We start from the raw sequence: 18,210 nt of genomic DNA, 5'->3' as shown, positions 1-18,210 counted from the left end.
ATTCATTGCAACGGGGAGGCTATTGGAGTTTACTCTTATATATCAATATGCTCTTGTGTCAAGATAATAAAAAAGCAGAAATGGAAGTGTTTGTATAGGGAACATGAAGATCCAAGGGAAGCTATAAAGCCAGCTAATCTGGGTTTAAATAATGGATCTTTTTCACTTACTGGAGTTTTAAATGGTAGACATGTAATTCCTTTTTTTCTGACACTAAAGATTACCTTAATTTTTTACACAAGGTATGCTGCAAACCCTAGAGAAGGGAATTTAGACATAGATATCAGATATGAAATGTTGTCAGGGATGGTGACCCACAGCTGGAACCTGTTTCCATGAGATGTGGGAAACCGGTCTCACTTTAGCCATTTTAAAATTAAAAATTTAAAAATTTGTTCATACTAAGCTAGTTGTCCATTATTCCACAAAGGTTAGCACTGAGAAATGAAAATTCAGAGTCAGTCCAGGCAATCTGCCCTGAGATATGTTGAAAACCTTGCAGAGGTACCTGCTTTTCTCCATGGATTGCTGAAGGAGACTTAATGAGTAATTTAGACTAGATAGTTAACTTCCAGGCAGAATTTAGATTATGTCAGGTTAGTCCCGCCCATAGAGGCTTTCCAAGACATGCTTTCACTGAACCCCTGGCTTCCTGGTTAAGATGCCTGAATCACTGACTGCAAACTGGATGTGCAATGCAGGACATCAGGCTGGATAACAGCTTGGATAATCATAATGGTCCCTTCCTCCCTTAAAAGTCTCAGATTTGAAGATAGGGCCAGGACTGCAAAATGCAGTTTGCATATTCCATTGAAAAAGTCAGAACAGAGCGAGAAGTAGCATGATTCACAGAGGTGCTGTCTGAAGCAGCAGATGCTTTTCCAGATAGGAGATCTGCATATGGGGAGAGCTTGAACAATGGACCATTCAGGATGGTCTCTCTGGGACAGCATGTGGGTTGTTTTGGCTGCAGAAAGAATCTCTCTTGGAAAAGATATTCTTTCCTCACTCTTGACAGAGAAAGACAGACTAATGTCACTAAAACAATGCCTCAGAAAGACCTTCTAGGGAGGTTTCCCTTTAGTCTCATTCGAAATGCTAGAAGACCAGATTTTTTTGTGTTTTTGTTTTAACGATACATTCTTGCAAGGATTCAGTCTGTCATCAGAGGGTGTATGAAATTCCCTCTGACAATTATGGGGGTTCCACCCATAGATCAAAAATAAAAAATGAAAAAAGAAAAAGAAAGAAAGAAAAGAGGAAGAAAGAAAGAAAAGCTCCCTGGCTATCAGCAGCCCAAGCCCCACAGTTGTACTATGCCAAAGGCTGCACAGCATGTAAGTTGTTGCGATCATTCCCATCAGAAAGCAAAATTGTTAGCTAGGAACAACTCAAAAGATTTCACATGGGTAGCGCTTGCACGCACCCAAATTAGTAGCAGGTGTTCTAGCCTATTGTATGTTAGTTTTGCGGTGGAAAGAAAGTACTGCCAGGTCAGCGATAGAAGGGGTTCATGCCTCCTTCTCACCCCCGCTCCATTCTTCAGCTTCCAATCCACACGGATCCCTGGCTTGGCCATCCTGCATGCTTTCTTGTCATCAGCACCATCAGTAATGGTTTCCTTGCCTCGGGTATGAGTCGGGTTGTGCTCCGTGCCAGAATGCTTTGGAAGGAAATCATTCCGAGTCAGCCTAATGCCATAACAAGCTCTGCAACAGCTGCAGCAGTGATATGCTGGCAAGCTGTGTTGACCTTTTAAAATGAATAAAGAATGACTATTTCCACAGTACATATAACTCTTGTCCCAAACCCTATCTGTATGCCCAGACAGCACAGGCATGCTGCTGAATTTGCAAGGAAGCATTTTTTATTTTTGCTTTTTTTTTTTAATGTCAAATTTTATCAAAGCCTGTAAAATTATTTTACAAAGGTTAATCCTCTGAAGTTTAAAGTCAAAATATCCCATTCTAGAGGATGGCAAACAGTGTCTGAGAGGTTAAGGAATGTTGTAATGATCATACAGTGCACTTGTAACAGGCACAAGAATAAAACCTGGAACTTTCGGGTCTCAGTTCCCTGTTAATCCAAGCTCCATCCTTTAAAAGAATGTGTAATTGAAGAAATAGGGTGTGTATACAGTGATTTTTTTTTTCAGCAGTCTGCAATCTAGTGATTTCCCAAGCCAGAGAATCTGAAACCCAAATCTTGTTTACTAGCCACTCCTCCACAGGTTTGCCTTTCATCCAACACCTATTGCTGTCCTATAAGCCAGGCTGGTGGTTAAATGTTTGATGATCTTCACTCTACAGGTGGTTATCTGGCACGCCCCTTGGAGAAGAAAGACTGTACTGAAAATCTCCAATTAAAAAAAAGTTGTATCTTAATTTAGTGGAGACTGGTTTCACCAAGATCCTGGTTACCTGTCAGCTCACCTAGAGAGATTTCCAAGGTCCTCAGCCCTACAGCACCTCATCAGGGAGACTGCCCTAGTGTTCAGGTCCATGGAGTACACAGGTTCCATTGCCCTGCAGCAATCCTTCAGGCTGGGATGCTCTATGTCCTTTCACATTTTCAATTTTGAAATTTTAGGAGCTTCCTTTCCAATTAAAAAAAAAAAAAAAGCCAACTACCAAGCTAGCCTTATCGTCAGTGAGCTCTCATCAATGATAGCAACCTGAAAGCCCTCCTTCCCACACCACTGGCACTGATTCACAAATCTGGAAACCCAGCCACTATTTCCTGTTCAATCAGAAGCTTCCTGTATGACCCAAAGAAAAACACATCTTTGTGTGACTCAGTTATCCTTGACAAAAAAAGAGACAACAGAACTTAAGTTCACCCAGTCATGACAATGAAGATAGTGAGGCACTCAATTTCTAGAGCTGTGTAGAGTTGCAGAAATGGCCTAGGTATGTATGAATTTTAGCCATTTCAGTGATGTTGTAGGAAAAATCATTCTATTAACCCAAAGCATAAGAGACACCAACCTTATGGGAAAGAAATATGTTTCTCTTAGGGTGCTTTCATATTCCATCTATGTTCAAAAAATGTTGATGAAATATTTACAGCTGTATTGTCAGGAATGTGGACTTACTGAAACTGCTATTTTCTTACTGGAAAGAGGGTTAGTTTAACAGTTTTCATCACTAGATAGTTTTTTAAATGATCCAAATTATCAGAAGGCTTTCTTCCAGTATTTTCCAAATTAAAAAATATCTTTTTTCTGAATTTTTGAAACAAAAAGTCACTCAATGCCTATAAAAATAGTAATAATTAAATTAAATATTTTAAAACTATTTGAAACAAAATATTTCACTTGGACTGAACTGCATCTCCCACTCGCAGCAATTGTCATATTAGACTTTCATCTCAATTCAAGATACAACTTTTTTTCTAAACTGTGACAATCTTCATGGATGAAAAAAGTTTTCCCAGCCAATGTTAATGTCCACATAAGACTACAAAAGCTATTTTTTTTATGAAGATGCACTAAAATCAAGGCTGTTGTTGATGAATGATGAAAGTAGGGTTGCTTGCTGAGGTTTCCATAATTCTCTACGAAAACTCTTATTTTCTACCTCACTCTGTACAGGCAAACAGTGTATGCTGGAGACATTGTGGTCCATATGGAGAGGAATGTTGAACCCCAGCCAGATGTTTGTAAACCTTAACTTTGAAATGTGGCACAATACCACAAGCTGTCAAGTTGTGTAAAAGCTTAAGCAAAGACAAAAACAGAACGTAATATTTACCAGATGAGATTTCTCTGTAATCTTGTTGGAATTTTGGGAGTATCCAACTTTCATGGATTTTGAAATGAGCCCTGTATCATTTCTTTTTCTTTTCTCTCTCCCTCTCTGTCATGAAGAGGGATAAGGAAAAAACCCATGCTAATAAAAAGGAAACATTTTACATGGGCAAACAATGGACTTAGAATGTCCTTGGGCAATTTCAGATGGGTATATATTTCCTTGAAGCCTGAATCCCATGGAAGATGCACATTTTTGGCATCATATTTAAAGACTTTTCCTGAAAAAAATAATCTATTTCTGGAACAATTTACTAAATTGGTAGTAAGTAGGACAATACCATAGTATTAACAACATTTTTCATAATGCCTGAATTATTGCAGTAACATATGTTAAAACAGCGCAGAGCTATCCAACATATTTTACATCTTTTGCCAAAAATAATTTAATTCATCCTTATAAAAAGATGAGTAAAATATTTCACTACTTGAATCAAAGACATATGACTCAATCCGGAAATAAAATACTAACTCAGGGAGTCTAAGGTGAAATTTTTTGCTCTCTGCTGAGAAACTTCTTAGCCTTGGTAATTTTCTGCTTTTAATTTTTGCGAGCCCCTAGCTGCTGTTCTCTACAGCACCAGGCTGGTGTCCTATTAGACCTCTTCCTCCACTAATTAAAAACTAAAGGCCTGTCTCTAGATGTGATCCCAGGGCTTTTTACACTGCTCACCCAGCCCAAAAGAAGCTGGACTCTGGCTAACACGAAGTTGCCGAGACCTCACCTGAAAGCAAGGAATGGGTATATGATGACAGCATTCCCTACCCTACAGAGATATTATTGCCTCTGAGCCTCAAATTAATAGTGTCTGGAGGGGGGGAGCAACCAGTTTCTGCCATGGCTCAGCTGGCAGAAGACCAAGGAGGGATTCTGTCCAGCTGGCATAATTTATTGCAGCCACTGGGCTGTTCAATATCACCCTGGATAGGATTGGCAGGGACTGTGCTGTAGATTCTGGGATTTCTCCAGTGGTTTGACACACCTCCCTGGTACTTACGTTTGCTGTAAGAGAGATACATAGCATATATGTTGTGGTGGTGAAGAAAACATTTGTAGAAGGAGTGACTGAATTGGTGCCAGCAGTTATGTCTTTTTCAAAATATCCTTAAGATCCAAAAATAGCAAAAGCACAAATCTGCAAAGAATGATGGGCTATTTTGAGGGTTATGTTGGATCTGGTTCCCACCATCAAGGAAACAAGAGCAGTGCATTCTGTTGAATCTCTGCTAAAACATAACTGAGAACAGTGATTTGTATCACTTTATACTCACCAGAGTCATAGAGATTGTTGTTTGTGTGGCTTTGTTTTGCTGTTTGTGCCAACAGCAATTGAATTTAAGGACTTCATTTTCCAGAAAGTATCCATCCAGCTACTGAATCGGTGTGCAGATCATTTGCATGCTCAAGCAATAGAATGTGAATATACAAGTAGTATTTGTGTGCACAAATCAAGTCATTAGCATGTTGGCTAATTTGCATTGCAAATTGAGCACCAGACTTTCAATATTTGGCTCTCATTAAGGCCATTAGATGGAGGAAAAAAAAAGAAATACAGAAATCTTGAGTCTTTCTTTACTGAACATTGTAAAACACACAATTATTGACATCTATCCGAGCGTATTTAGTTGCATGGAAAATACAGTTTATGGGCACATATTCATACTAATCTGCTTCAGTCAGGCAGAGACCAAAGTTAGACGGCAAAGTTACTTTTAAAGTAAATACAGAAACAAATGTGTCTCCAGGTTGTTTATTCAAAGTACATAAATTAGATATCTGAAATAGCCGGAAATATATGGTATGATGACTTGTTTGCTTATCACTGTGTTGAACCAGTACTGAACTACAAAAAGCTAGTTAGGTCTCTCCCCTGCCCCCATCTCCTAGAGCATCAGGATGCTGTAAGATCAACTAACAGCTAAGTAGTTTTTTCAGTACATGACTATGGGCACAAAGATCTCCCTCATTCTGAGTAAACAGTAGCTTCCATTTTCCCCAGTAGTTGCTGGTTTGAGATTGTAATGAGAGTTCCCACACAGCAACCCCCCCAAGTTCCTGGGTAAGATTTCAACTGGAATAGTTTCCTCCTAATGGAGCACGGTCCTTTATTTGAATGTTATTCACTTGATTCCTTTCCTAAAGACCTCACCCAGTGGGACTTCCACAAACAGAATTCTTGCAGGACTGCAGCTTGTGTTTTGCCTGGAAAAATGAGTATTTTCTAAATGATTAGTAAGTCATATGTGATCAACAGGCAGCTCACTTCCTGTATTTTCAGTAAAAACAACTCCTGGAAACTCTCTAATTCTAGGAAAGGATTAGGATCGTCTTTTCTGGTTGTGCTCGATGAACAGATAGGAATTGTCAGATTGGATCAAGGTCACGTACTACCCACTTCAATACCCAGAATCCCAGACTTTTTCAGAGGGAACTGAGGAATCCCTGATGTCTGCAGGTGCTGTCCATGTTCTACTGGGGACATCTAAATATCCAGTAGTTAGAAATGGGCATAAAACCCAAACCAAGAACTTCAGCATCCCTCCTGGAAGCTGTGTATTTTAAAAGTGCTTTGTTAGCACTCATTACCCATCCTTGCTTATGTATGGGTGGAAGTGTCTTTCTTATTAATGAGGAGCCAGAGATAAAGGTCCAAAATCTCTACATTTTGAAAGTGGGCATACTGCTTTGTATCACTGTTATAGATATGAAGGTGGGAGAGAAATGTTAGAGATCAGTGAGGACTTGGGTGTGATTTGCCTTTGAATAAAGGGTTTCATTCATCTCAAGGTGAGCTAATACGGCTTGCGCTAAAAGGATATATAGGACACTGCGGATGGAGAGCGAGGTGGAAGGAATGCTGTACTAATGCCTTTAAAATCACTTTCTAGAAAGTAGATTGTTAATTTAGACTTGTTTTCTTAGCTGCTATTTTTTTTAATAGAAGACTGAGACAGAAGAGGCATGAGATGTAATAATTACCCATCAAGACTTGACTTTAAAAAAAAAAGGGAAAAACAACCTGAAAACAGAAATAGAAGTTGTGAGGAAAGGGGGGGAAATAGGAAATGTGATTCATTTATTCAGTGCTGGTATTAAGGGAAAAACCAAGGTTAAAAAGGAAAAAAAAAAAAAAAGTATGTCTTTGCAAAACTCTAATAGATATGCCAGATCCTCTCTTCTGCTTTCAGCAATTGTGGTGCATATTGTTGGCAGTGGTTCAAAGAAATGAAGTGTTCGTTCCCTGGGAATTGTCTTTCACACAAAAAAAGTAATTAGGGGAATAAAAGAATATGATGTATTAGAAAATGGGAACCATAACAAACTACCAAGTAAGCTGCCATGGCTAATTCTTCTTAACATTCTTTTAACTGCTCTCAAACTTGTAACTGCATCCCAAACATTTCACATTTTCTATCTCGTTGAAAAATTCTGTATGGCCCATCTGATGAGGGCAGAGATGTCAAACATCTAAGTACGTATTGTGTGTCCTAGTGACAAATATGTTCCCTTGGTGTAGGAAAAGGGCCAGAAGGTACAAAGGGAGAGAGAGTAATCTATTTATAACTTTTACAATGCCTTGTAAGAGGAGATCTTGGGAACTCTTCTCCTGGGGTGGCTGATTGTGCTCTCTCTGATGTGGACTCTGCTAAGTATGGGTAGGAATCCTATTACTGACCACTACAAAGGACTGTGTGGTTTAGTTCAGAATATAAAATTCATATTATGAATGCTGTATGGGGGTGGAGGAGGGGAGGGAAGTAATATTAGCCTTCTGAAGAAGAGGAGACTGTCATGAATAATGCAACAGTGGCTCTCCGGGACTAACACAAATGGATCAGATTTAAGATTCCTTTCCCAGTGATAAGGTCATCCATAGGGATGCTTTACATTTCTGCAGCACTTCCCAGGTACAGGTCTCAAAACACTATGAAGCCCATAAAGGACTACGATTTCACAGAACCTGAGAGGCTGGCAAGTGTTAATTCACCCCAAGTTCCAATGTGGGGAAAGGGCAGAAGGGCAAAAAAGCAGAGCTGACCACTACGTTGGCACAGATGGAACCAGCACAGCCCAGCTCTGACCCCTGGTTTGTGCTGTGTTTGATCTGAGGGTTGTTTGCCCAGCCCTTGTCTCAGTACCAACACAACAGTCTATGAGAGGCAGATGGAAGTCCATGTCAGTGACTGTCCCACAATGGGGGTTTTGAAAAGCTCGAGAACAATTTGATATCTAAAATCAGCCACTGGGTCCTCAAGGGCTATCAGTGCCATTACCAATAATTTGGCATGGCACTGTACAGAGAAGAGCAAAGCTGGATCCTGATGGCATCATCCCAGCCATTTTCAGCATGTACCTGACAATCCATAGCTCTCTTTCCCACATCCAGTGTTGAACCTACACAGCCGAAGGCCTCCCGGGACAGCCACGATGTGTCAGCCAAGGCATGTGGGCACATTGGACACAGCCCTGGCTGTGGCCCCAGGACGGGGACTGAGGGGGACAGGCAGTGCTGCTGGAGCCACCCCTCCTGAGGGATGAGCACGCTGGGGTGAACCTGCCCGTCACCACTGAGACAGGTTTGGGCACACCTCCTAGTGATGTTATCCTGTGTTCCATACCCATTCAGAGTGGATAAAGTAGAAATATCAAACAGAGCCTGTGCACTGCTTCACTGCTATGTGACTTCCACTGCTACCAACACCTTAGGAGTCAATACTGAATACAGAAATGACAACTCCCTGGGAGAACCATAACCCCACAGCTCAGAGTCCCATCAGCTGTGTGCCAGGACTGTGGCAGTTGCATGCTGAAATGATATTTCTGTGTGTTTTAGGTAGAGAATAATTTGTTGTTGTTGGTTTTTTTTCTTTAAACTTGAATTAACGGCAGCAATAATGAAGTAGGAACATATCTTTAGGTTAAAAAATATCCTTGATAATCTCTGCTAATGCCATCTGCAGCAGTTCATAACTTAATGTGAACAAATAGAAGGATATTATCTTCAGACAAGGTTATAACTTGCTTTTTGTTGTGGAGCTGAGTCTATAAGAAGCAAGACCATTTTACTAAGAATAAGCATTTGACCCAGGAGAGAATTGTAAGTAAACACCGGTAATACAATGTGCTTTAGAAAAACCAGTATTTTTCTGCCCCTTGATCTCACTCAGGCTTAAGCCAATTTTGGCAGGTCCTGCTGTATTAAGTGGTCAGTACCCCATAGTGGTCACACACTGTTTTACTGGAGGTCTGACAGCAGCTATAGGAGAGATAAAATTAACCCTTTGGCTTCGATGGCTACAATGGATCTTATTGCCCACAACAGGGAATGCATCAAGAATTTCTAGCTCTCGGCCTCATGGGGTTAATGGCAATCTGTTGCTGATTTCCCTGGACAATCAGAGTAGCAAACACTGGGCTGTTTAATGAGCCCCAGAGGACAACGCTGGCACACAAGGCTGTGAAGATCTGGACAAACCAAGGAAAAGTAAAATGAAAACAAACATGGACGTTTATTTTCCTAACTCACCAGTTGCAAACAAAATTTCATTTAATAAACCATGAAATGATTCACAGAGTTTCTGTATATTATTGTAAGAGCAGCTGGGTAATGTAAAAGTTACTTTCCCTCCTCTTTGTTATGCCGTCCCATATCCAGTTCTCATCCAAACAAAGCTGTATTTATTTATGTGTTAATATATTTATCATCTTACTCTACCATGCTTTTCTGAAATTAGGTTAGTTGTGACTTAAGTCATCATCATGTGTAGGGTATCCAACACGGAGAAAAAGCAGGGAATTGCTGAGGCTGGAAGGGACATCTGGAGGTCTCTGGTCCAGCCCCCCTCTCCCCCTGCTCAAAGCAGAGCCAACTTGGAAATTGCATTAGGTTGCTCATAATAGAGCATGAAGGAAAAGCTTTTTCTGGTCATGGGATGGGGCAGATTTTCTGGTGAACTGATGAGGGAAAACAGTTATCTGAGTTTTAGTTTGCTTTTTTCCCCCCATATCTGAAAGAAACTGGAAGTTACATAAATGTTTGTCAATTATCCTAAGGGAGAAAAATCAGCATGTATTTCCTATATCAGGAAATTATCCCTACTCAGGGGAACACATAAAAAAGTGCTGAATCTGAGCATGTACTTGAGTCCCACTGTGGTAAACGAGCACATGCTTTGAGTTAATCTCCTACTGAAGTACTTTCCTGATTCAGGATGACATACTGCTTGTGAACAATTTTTCTTGTACACATCCTTGATGCATACATAATGCTTGGTACCTGATTTTTTACTGATGTCCCCTGTTTTGTTTTTGTTCCTTGATTGGATGAATGTAAACTAGTGGAAAGGGCAATAAATCAAGAGAGATTTCAAGATGGCAGAGAAAACTCTGTCACTGTAAATCTATGAACTAACATGAGATATCTGCAAGACTTTTCTGTCTTTCAGTGAACCAAAAATTCTGTCACGTGAATTCAGGGGTTTCACTTGTTCATATGTTAACTGAAGTCATAGCATTTGGTTAAAGCTAGTTTGTAACAAGCTGCTGTCCAGAATGAGTGAATGTCGGCTTTGTCTCACAAGTTTTATAAGGTTGCACTGAATTATGGTAGAACAATTAGTTGCATTCCAGCACGATGAGGTTCTTATTTCTTTCAAAACTTCCTTCACTGCCAAATATGCAAGCACATCCACTTACAACAATACAATTACAATTGCAATTGCTATTAGATTTTTTTAAAAAAATAATTTCTAGACTCTTTCAGCCAGTATCTCTAAAACTTCCCTGTAGGAGAAGATCAATGGGTACATTTGTAACAGCTCTGTGTGATTGAGAATATGATACTGATCTAATGGTGTGGTGTTACTGAAACCCATTTCTACACATCTGGGCACATGAGATAGTCCCGTACTCCCTTTTTAAACACACACTGATCCCACTGGACTGAGAAATGAAGCAGAAGGGAATTGGTGCTATGTGGCGAATTCAGATAAGCATCGTGAAGGCAATAACACCTGCAATTTCATGCACAATGGCAAATGAATGACCAATTAGCAAGAGGGACAGTGTAATGTGGCACTATAATTATGCTCATTAATGGCACTGCAGGATTATATCTCCACTCAGTGGTTTCTACCTTTTGGAAGGGAGTAGAGCACAGCTGAAATGCACCAACCGAAGAGGATTTTAGTAAGGGTAAAGATAAAAGCAAATTCAGTAGTGGCTTTCAACTTGTAGTCAGTAAGCTGATGGAGCTTCATGGAATAAAGACTAGTGAAAGGCAACTTTTATCATTACATATGAGCTGCTAGTGGTCTGCAACTCAGAAAATGGTAGAAGGCTCCTAGTTACTCCATGGACATGGGCAAAAGCAGCAGCAAAGGACTTGGCTCACGTTTGTCAAATGTTGGATGTGGTGATGCCAGAGCTGGCTCAGCGTGGGTCCAGCCCCAACTCTGGCAGCACAAATAGGTTTCTTTTTAACCACACAGTTAACAGTCACTTTTGCTACCTCCCTTTGAAACACCTGAGCAAACTCACCAGCCAGGCAGGACCAGATGGACTGGTAGTTTAATCCAGTTTTATACACCTGCAGGAGCTGACTCACAAAAGGCTCTTACCTAATCTTTCTATTTGGCATCACAGCTCATGTTGATGTTTTAGTGGGAAATAGTGCTGTTTGGCAGTGAGAGACCTAATCTGCCTGATGGACAGGGGTCAAATGGTGGGCTGGTGACTCCAAAGACTCTCAAGTCTGTGAGGGAGAAGCAGTAACCTTCACAATTCTCAGTCAGCCCAAATGAGAGCAAGAAAAGTTTTCTGGCTCTCCATGTTCACCATTAATTTAATTTTTAAACATTTAGTAAACACAATTGTAGGGCTTCTCATTAACTTTGGAATCTTATAGTCATAATTTTTGATACACAACATTACTTACCAATTAGCTTGTCTTGTTCGTTTAAATTTCTTTGCTCATATTTTAATGGGAGCTAATGATGCCTTTGTTGACTTATTTAATGTTATGTAAATGTGGCTATAAACTGTGAAGGGTTTAAAGAGCAGCTCTTTTTTTGCTTACTCGTCAGTTTTCAGAGAATGTTTGGCATTCTCACAATCTGCACACATCACCCTGATGAATAGTAGTAACTAAGAAGGCAAATAATAATAATTTTGTAAGATAAGCAGTGAAAAGTATTCAGTGTAAAATCTGATTTCTTCTCTTTACTGATGATTACTTTTCCTTTATTCTTTTTTGATTTTTTTTAATGGCGTCTAAGGGGACTTGTGGCAGCTAATCTAGTTTATCATGATATTAAGAAACTGTTAAACATAGGTGGATATTTATCTGCCACACTCAGGTTGCCAGCTCATGAGGACACCTTGTTTAATTTTGCTTCACAGAACAGAGCCTCTCATGTGTGGTTGTACAGGGACTCGTAACTCAGTGTACGCTTCCTCTTAAACTGGAATACGAACACGTACATATAGGTAGGTGTACATGGAAAACACTCACACACAAACACATATGACATACACACACACATTTGTGCAATAGATAAATTTAGTTACTTCTACCAAAAATATATTGTTATTAAAAAAAGCATTGACTTTTGCACATATCTCTGACATTTAGCCCTCTGGAGAAAGCAATGCAGCTTGTTCAATATCCCCTTTCTTCTCTACAACTCAGGACTGCTTCCCTTTGTCTCCTTTCCACCATGCTTTACTGGCTACCAAAGGTCAGCCAAAGGGGATTCTTAGAAACTTAGAGAGAAGCAGCCAGTGCAGCCTGTATTTGGTTACAATTACACTATTGCATGTAAAAGCATTCTGATTGCTAATGAGTAGAAGGTGGGGAGCAAGGAGGCTTGTGAAACTCTACAGCAAGGAGTTTGTAACCAATTGAGTACTGGTTTCTCAAATCCGATGATAATGCTTTGAAAATGTGCTTCAAATATATCGTAGAAAATTTAAATATTTAAATATTCATTTATTCTAATTTCCCTTTTGATAGGTACCAACCACTAGGCATACATTTCAGCAACCATGAAGATCTACAGCACACTGTCTGTCAATGTGGATTTTTAGCACAATTCACTGTAAATTAGGGAACGATTTTCAGCTTCTTACCAATGTTTCAGGAACTCCTTTAGTTCGATATTTAACAACTGGGGGCTGAGAAGGAACACTTCAAACAATGAATGAACAAGTTTTACCTCCTGTTACTGTATAGAATGTTCTAAAGGTTGGTGAGCATGTGGTTGTTGTTCTCTAGAACAGATGCTATTTTTACCAGTGTGGATTTACACAGACAACAGGTATAAAAGTACGTTCATCATAAACTCTTAAAAATTCTTCAGGGATTTGACTTAAAAAAATGAAAGTTAGCAGATATGACATTCAAATTATTGATACATTTTATATGATACATACAACATCAAAATGCAGTATTTATTGTTGAGGTGTGCCCTGCACTATGTTGTCAAGAGTTAAATGTTTCTTACCCTAGTAGTCATCTAATAATGAAAGTAATATTAACATATTGAATTTGGCATGTCATAACTGCTAGGGAAACAAGTTTAGTGCAGGAGATGTCAGTGATATTATAATAATGTTATCTTTGATTACCAGTAAATTGTTTCTTGGATTTTGCTTTTTCATGACAATTGTCATAAGAATTGTATATGTATTTTCAAACTTCCACACTGCTTTTTGTTAAGGATGTTGTTCTGCTGAGCATTGAAAACATACTTCACTTTTTGACTTACTATGGCAAACAATAAATACATCTGCATATTTTAATAACGGGAATGTGGAAATACATATGTATTCTTCCTTTCATTAGTTGTCTGGTGCTAGATGAGTTCAAAAGCTCATGTCAAATGCACGGTGGTGCTATTAGTTTCACTGGTATGAAGTTTAACAGCATCCATTTGCAGAAGACACGGTACTCGTCACTGGTAGGCTTTGAAACTCATTTCAAATGAGTGATGCTGAATCCTTTATATCATACCCCAGTGCTATCCGCACCAAACGTGTTGCAAATTCTAAAATCTTCTCTGGCATAATGAAACTTTCTAAGATGTGTTGTTCTATTCAAGTTTCTCATGAAAGCAGTAGGAGCTGTGCTGGGATGAAGTTTAGTTCTATAATTACTGGGAACTATTATCTTGTACTATTCATTGTCTTTTATTTGTATAACACAGACACAGTGCCAATTGCTGTATGTCATGTGTCTATAGCATAATTCCACTTTCACTTCCTTATAAACCCATCACTTTCTGGGGTGGCTTTTTGTGACTACATCATCAGTGTAAAGTTCTTCAAGGTGTGCAAAAATATCTGAGCACACTAATGCAGACTGCAAAATGTGAGTGCCTTCTAAAAGGGATGCTATTACAATGAACCATCTATAACTGACATTTCAAACATTCTCATTTGTTTTATAATCCAGAAGTTGCTGAGTGCGTGAGGAGTTTTCTTCATAAAACATCTTTCTCTCTTAATAAACAGATAATAAATTCTATGGAGGTTAATGTTATGATTTCTTGGTCTGAAATCTCACTGAGAAAGGTGAAAGAAGGTATTCTTAGGTATTAGTTCTTGAGGGATATTTATTAATCCCTATGTTTACTGGAAGAAGATATTAGAATTACTGTTTCTGGCTCTCAGATTAAATTCATTCTGCTAGTCTCGGCTGTCCAGCAGTCCCTGGCAGAACATTATATAGTTTTGGGAAAAAATGGAGTCCCAGTGCATGGTGAGGGGAAGTCAAGCTTATTTAGCCCACAGTTAAACAGAAGATTATTGAGGCTGTGACTGAACATGCAGATTTCATAAGGTCCCAGAAGTTCACATAAATTCAGATCAGTCCCCAGGCTTTTCAAGCTTGATCTAAAGTGTCTTAATCTCAGGGGTTTTCAAAGTAGAGCAGAAAAAACTTATGAAAACAGGGTTCTGTTATCAGACTACTACTAGCTGCTCCTGCTGAGGTTGAAAGTTAGGAAATAACAGATTCATCTGGAAGCTTGGTTGGGAGAATAGTACCACTGTATCATGCTTCTCTTCAAAGAGACGGGTGAATGAGTGTTCAGACAAGGAGTCTGATGACCAAGAAGGTGCACACAGACCATAACAAATATAGACATTGCAGCCTATTTAGGTTACTCACTGGGACCGACCGTGCCTTTTGTGCTGAGATCACCTTGTGTGTGCTGTGTAGGTATACTAGCAGTCAGGGAGAAGGAGGGAGAATGTTGTATTTTCTTGCAGGAGGTGAGGGTAATTTGTAATCACACACTCAAAGGACAGAGACAGATAAAAAGACTAAAAAAATCCAAAAATTCTGCTGTCAGTACTGAATGAAGCCCTCTTACCATAAAGCCTCCTTCTTTACTTTTTCCTTCCTTTGTTTATTATACTTCAACACAGAATTCACTTGTGTAACAATTTACATGAATTAAATTGTGCAAGGATTAAGCACTTGTGCCTTAGCAGAGCTAGAAACACCCTGTGGTTTTAAAACGAGTTGTGTTCAGAATATACTAAAAAGTCACTATTCAATCTTACTTCTAATACAGCAAAATGCAGCTGAGATCTGCAACAGGCCAGTACGCTTCAGACCCAGCCCTGCTTAGCCCATTCCATCTGCAGTTGCTGGCAAGTGAAACCAGAGGCCATTAAGAAAGCTAATGTTTAGCCATTTTTGTTGATGGATTCAGCACTAGAACAATATTTTGCAGGGAAGCTGGACAAAAATGCTGTTAGTTCTCATTAGAGATGGAAGAACTTTGTGAAGCTAGAGGTTTTTGCAAATCAATCATATTGCTTTTTAGGTACGCAAACTGAGTCTGACTTCACAAACCATTTTTTTTTTCCTGTCATTGAATTCTCAGGGGGCTTTCCCCTCCCCACACCACCGATGATTAATAAAAAGGGAAAAAAAAAAATCCAAATGTTTTTCTAGCTCAGGGGAAACCTATTCCTTGTGTTAGCAACTGTAATGCTCACCCTTTAAAAAAGTAGACCTTGCAGAAAATAGAATCGGCTCTCTCACTGGATTTTTTTACATCTCTTTTTCTCAATTATGTTTTTAATTCTCTCTTTTTTTTCTCTTGTGATCACCCTCTGTTCCCAGTTGTATGCTAGCCCAGCCCTCTCCTTTGCACCCATGCTTTCCTCACTCATAAATAAATTTCCCATTGAGGTTTCCATTTGAGTCCAATTTCTAGTTCCATCTTTTCATACAAAATGAGTTTGTGTGTTTACTAAATCTTATGGGTCGTTAAGTGCCATTGTAATAAGACCTCCGTGGATAATGTACATATTTTCTAGAAGCCCATCATGCTGTTATTATAGCTGAGTACCCAAGCCTCCAGTAAGAGGAAACTCAAGATGCAGGAGAGGGAAGGGGTAAACACCAGACAGATTTACTAGGGGGCTAACAGGCCTTTAGAGCCCATAATACTCCTCATCGTTGCAGTGCTGGCAGCCCCATGCTCCCAGCAGCTTCTCTCTGGCTGCTCAGACCCATCAGCTAAATGCAGCTGACTGGCCCGTGACCAATACATCTGGCACAGAAGTTGCTGGAGCAGAGAAAGTGCAGAAAATGCCTCTTTTTCTCCTCTCTCTGGACCCTCCCCTCTAACTTGGCTGAGCATTTCTCCCCGAAGAGAAGCATGCCTGCCCCTAGCATATCAAAGGCTGGCTTTATGCCATCCTCTTGGCATGAGCTCTGCATCCCTGACCCAAAAGGTGAGCGTGTGGGCAGGCTGGAGAGGTGGAGAGGAGTGGACATGCTCTTTCATGATGTGGCAGGATCGTGGCCATGCAGATGAACAGGCCCTTATCTGCTTCCATCAGGGAATAACTCTGTCCACCTTATCACACAAATCTCATATATTCTGCAGTAACCCTTACGCATGGTTGCTCCTGGCAAAATGCGATGCGAAAATCATCCTGCGCCATGATGGCACCGAGCACAAATCATGGTTCATGCTTCAGCTTTGCAAAACATGCCGTTAAATATTTATTCTAAGTGTATCTGTACCATTGTGTGATTAAACCTTCTCCATTATTCACAGCAATAGATCCGCTTATCATAATGACGTGCTGTCTTTTGAGTATTAAATCACATCTCCAAGTTACTGTTTGAGGTTTTTTTCTCCCTCTTTTAAAAAGTACTGAGCTATAACAGTCTGTTTCTTACTGAATGTGTTGCCGCTCATAAGTGAGCAATCAACATTATCTAAATAAATGAAATATTCTTTGGGGCTCAACAAAACGCTTGTTAGGTTGAAACTAATCTGTAGGAAATGAATGGTGTTTGTTAGTCTTTGAGAACACAGAAGAGATTCAGTTCACGTTAGTATTTCCAATAGTGCCAACATAAATGTGCAAGTCTCTAAGATACAGAGCTTGTTATTGTTATCAGATGAGGGGTGGAAAGGAATGTGGTGTTATGTAATTCAGACTTATTATTTAACATGGAAATCGACAGGCTGCAGAACACACTCAGAAAATCTAGTGAAAATGTACAGTGGATGCTCTTTAGTGGCAGAAGAAACAACTCTGGATGCTGGGGGCTCCCAGGATGCTGCAAACCCAAATTGTTCCACTAAAGTCTATGGAAGCCACTTGGGCTCAGCACCCTTGAAAAATCGGTCCAAAATGTGATTTACTGAGTGGCTGCTCTGTTTCATATTTTGTGTTTTTCATTATTGTTTTTGCAAGTGAAGGCTGATAGGAGTCACTCTCTTGAGAACCATGAAGAAAGTGTTCTTTGATAGCAAAGCTGGCCCACACTGCCATGGCCCCAAAACTTTGAGAAAGCTGCACCACTTTCAAACCTCATAATTTCCCAGAGACCACCGTGCAGCTTTATCATAAAACTTTTGATTGAAAACATGCAACATATTTCACACTGCTCCACAGCCCATCTTTGTCCTTTTAAATGCAGCTTGGATCAGCACTCACCCACAAAATGCTGTGCTGAAACAGGCAGTGAACCTGCTGGCTTCACTCTCACCTTCCTTCCACCAGCGTGGTGGTTTCTACATTGCTTCATATTTCATATTCTGTGTTTCTTTTTATGTTCAAAATACCTTAAGACTAACAGGAGACTATTTTCGACCCTTCAGAGACCAGATTCCCTGCTAGACTTTTCAAGCAGTAGTGAGAAGAGATGATCCAGTTCTATGAGTCAGGGGATTGTCTTGCTTGACAAGAGTCTCCTGAGGGACCTTGGCAAGTCACTTAGCCTGAAATATAAGTATTGGGGAACGTCAGCCAGGTGAGATGCCCTTTGGAGCTGTTGCTTGCCAAGCAGCTAGCAAGGAAGCTGCTTAAATCAGATGCTTAAAGTTCGACTTCTGGAGATGAATCCCACCTTCAGTAGGTGATG

Source organism: Athene noctua, chromosome 12 (genome assembly GCF_965140245.1).
Source record: "Athene noctua chromosome 12, bAthNoc1.hap1.1, whole genome shotgun sequence".
NCBI classification, from domain to species: Eukaryota; Metazoa; Chordata; class Aves; order Strigiformes; family Strigidae; genus Athene; species Athene noctua.
Note: the sequence above shows the minus strand (reverse complement) of the source record.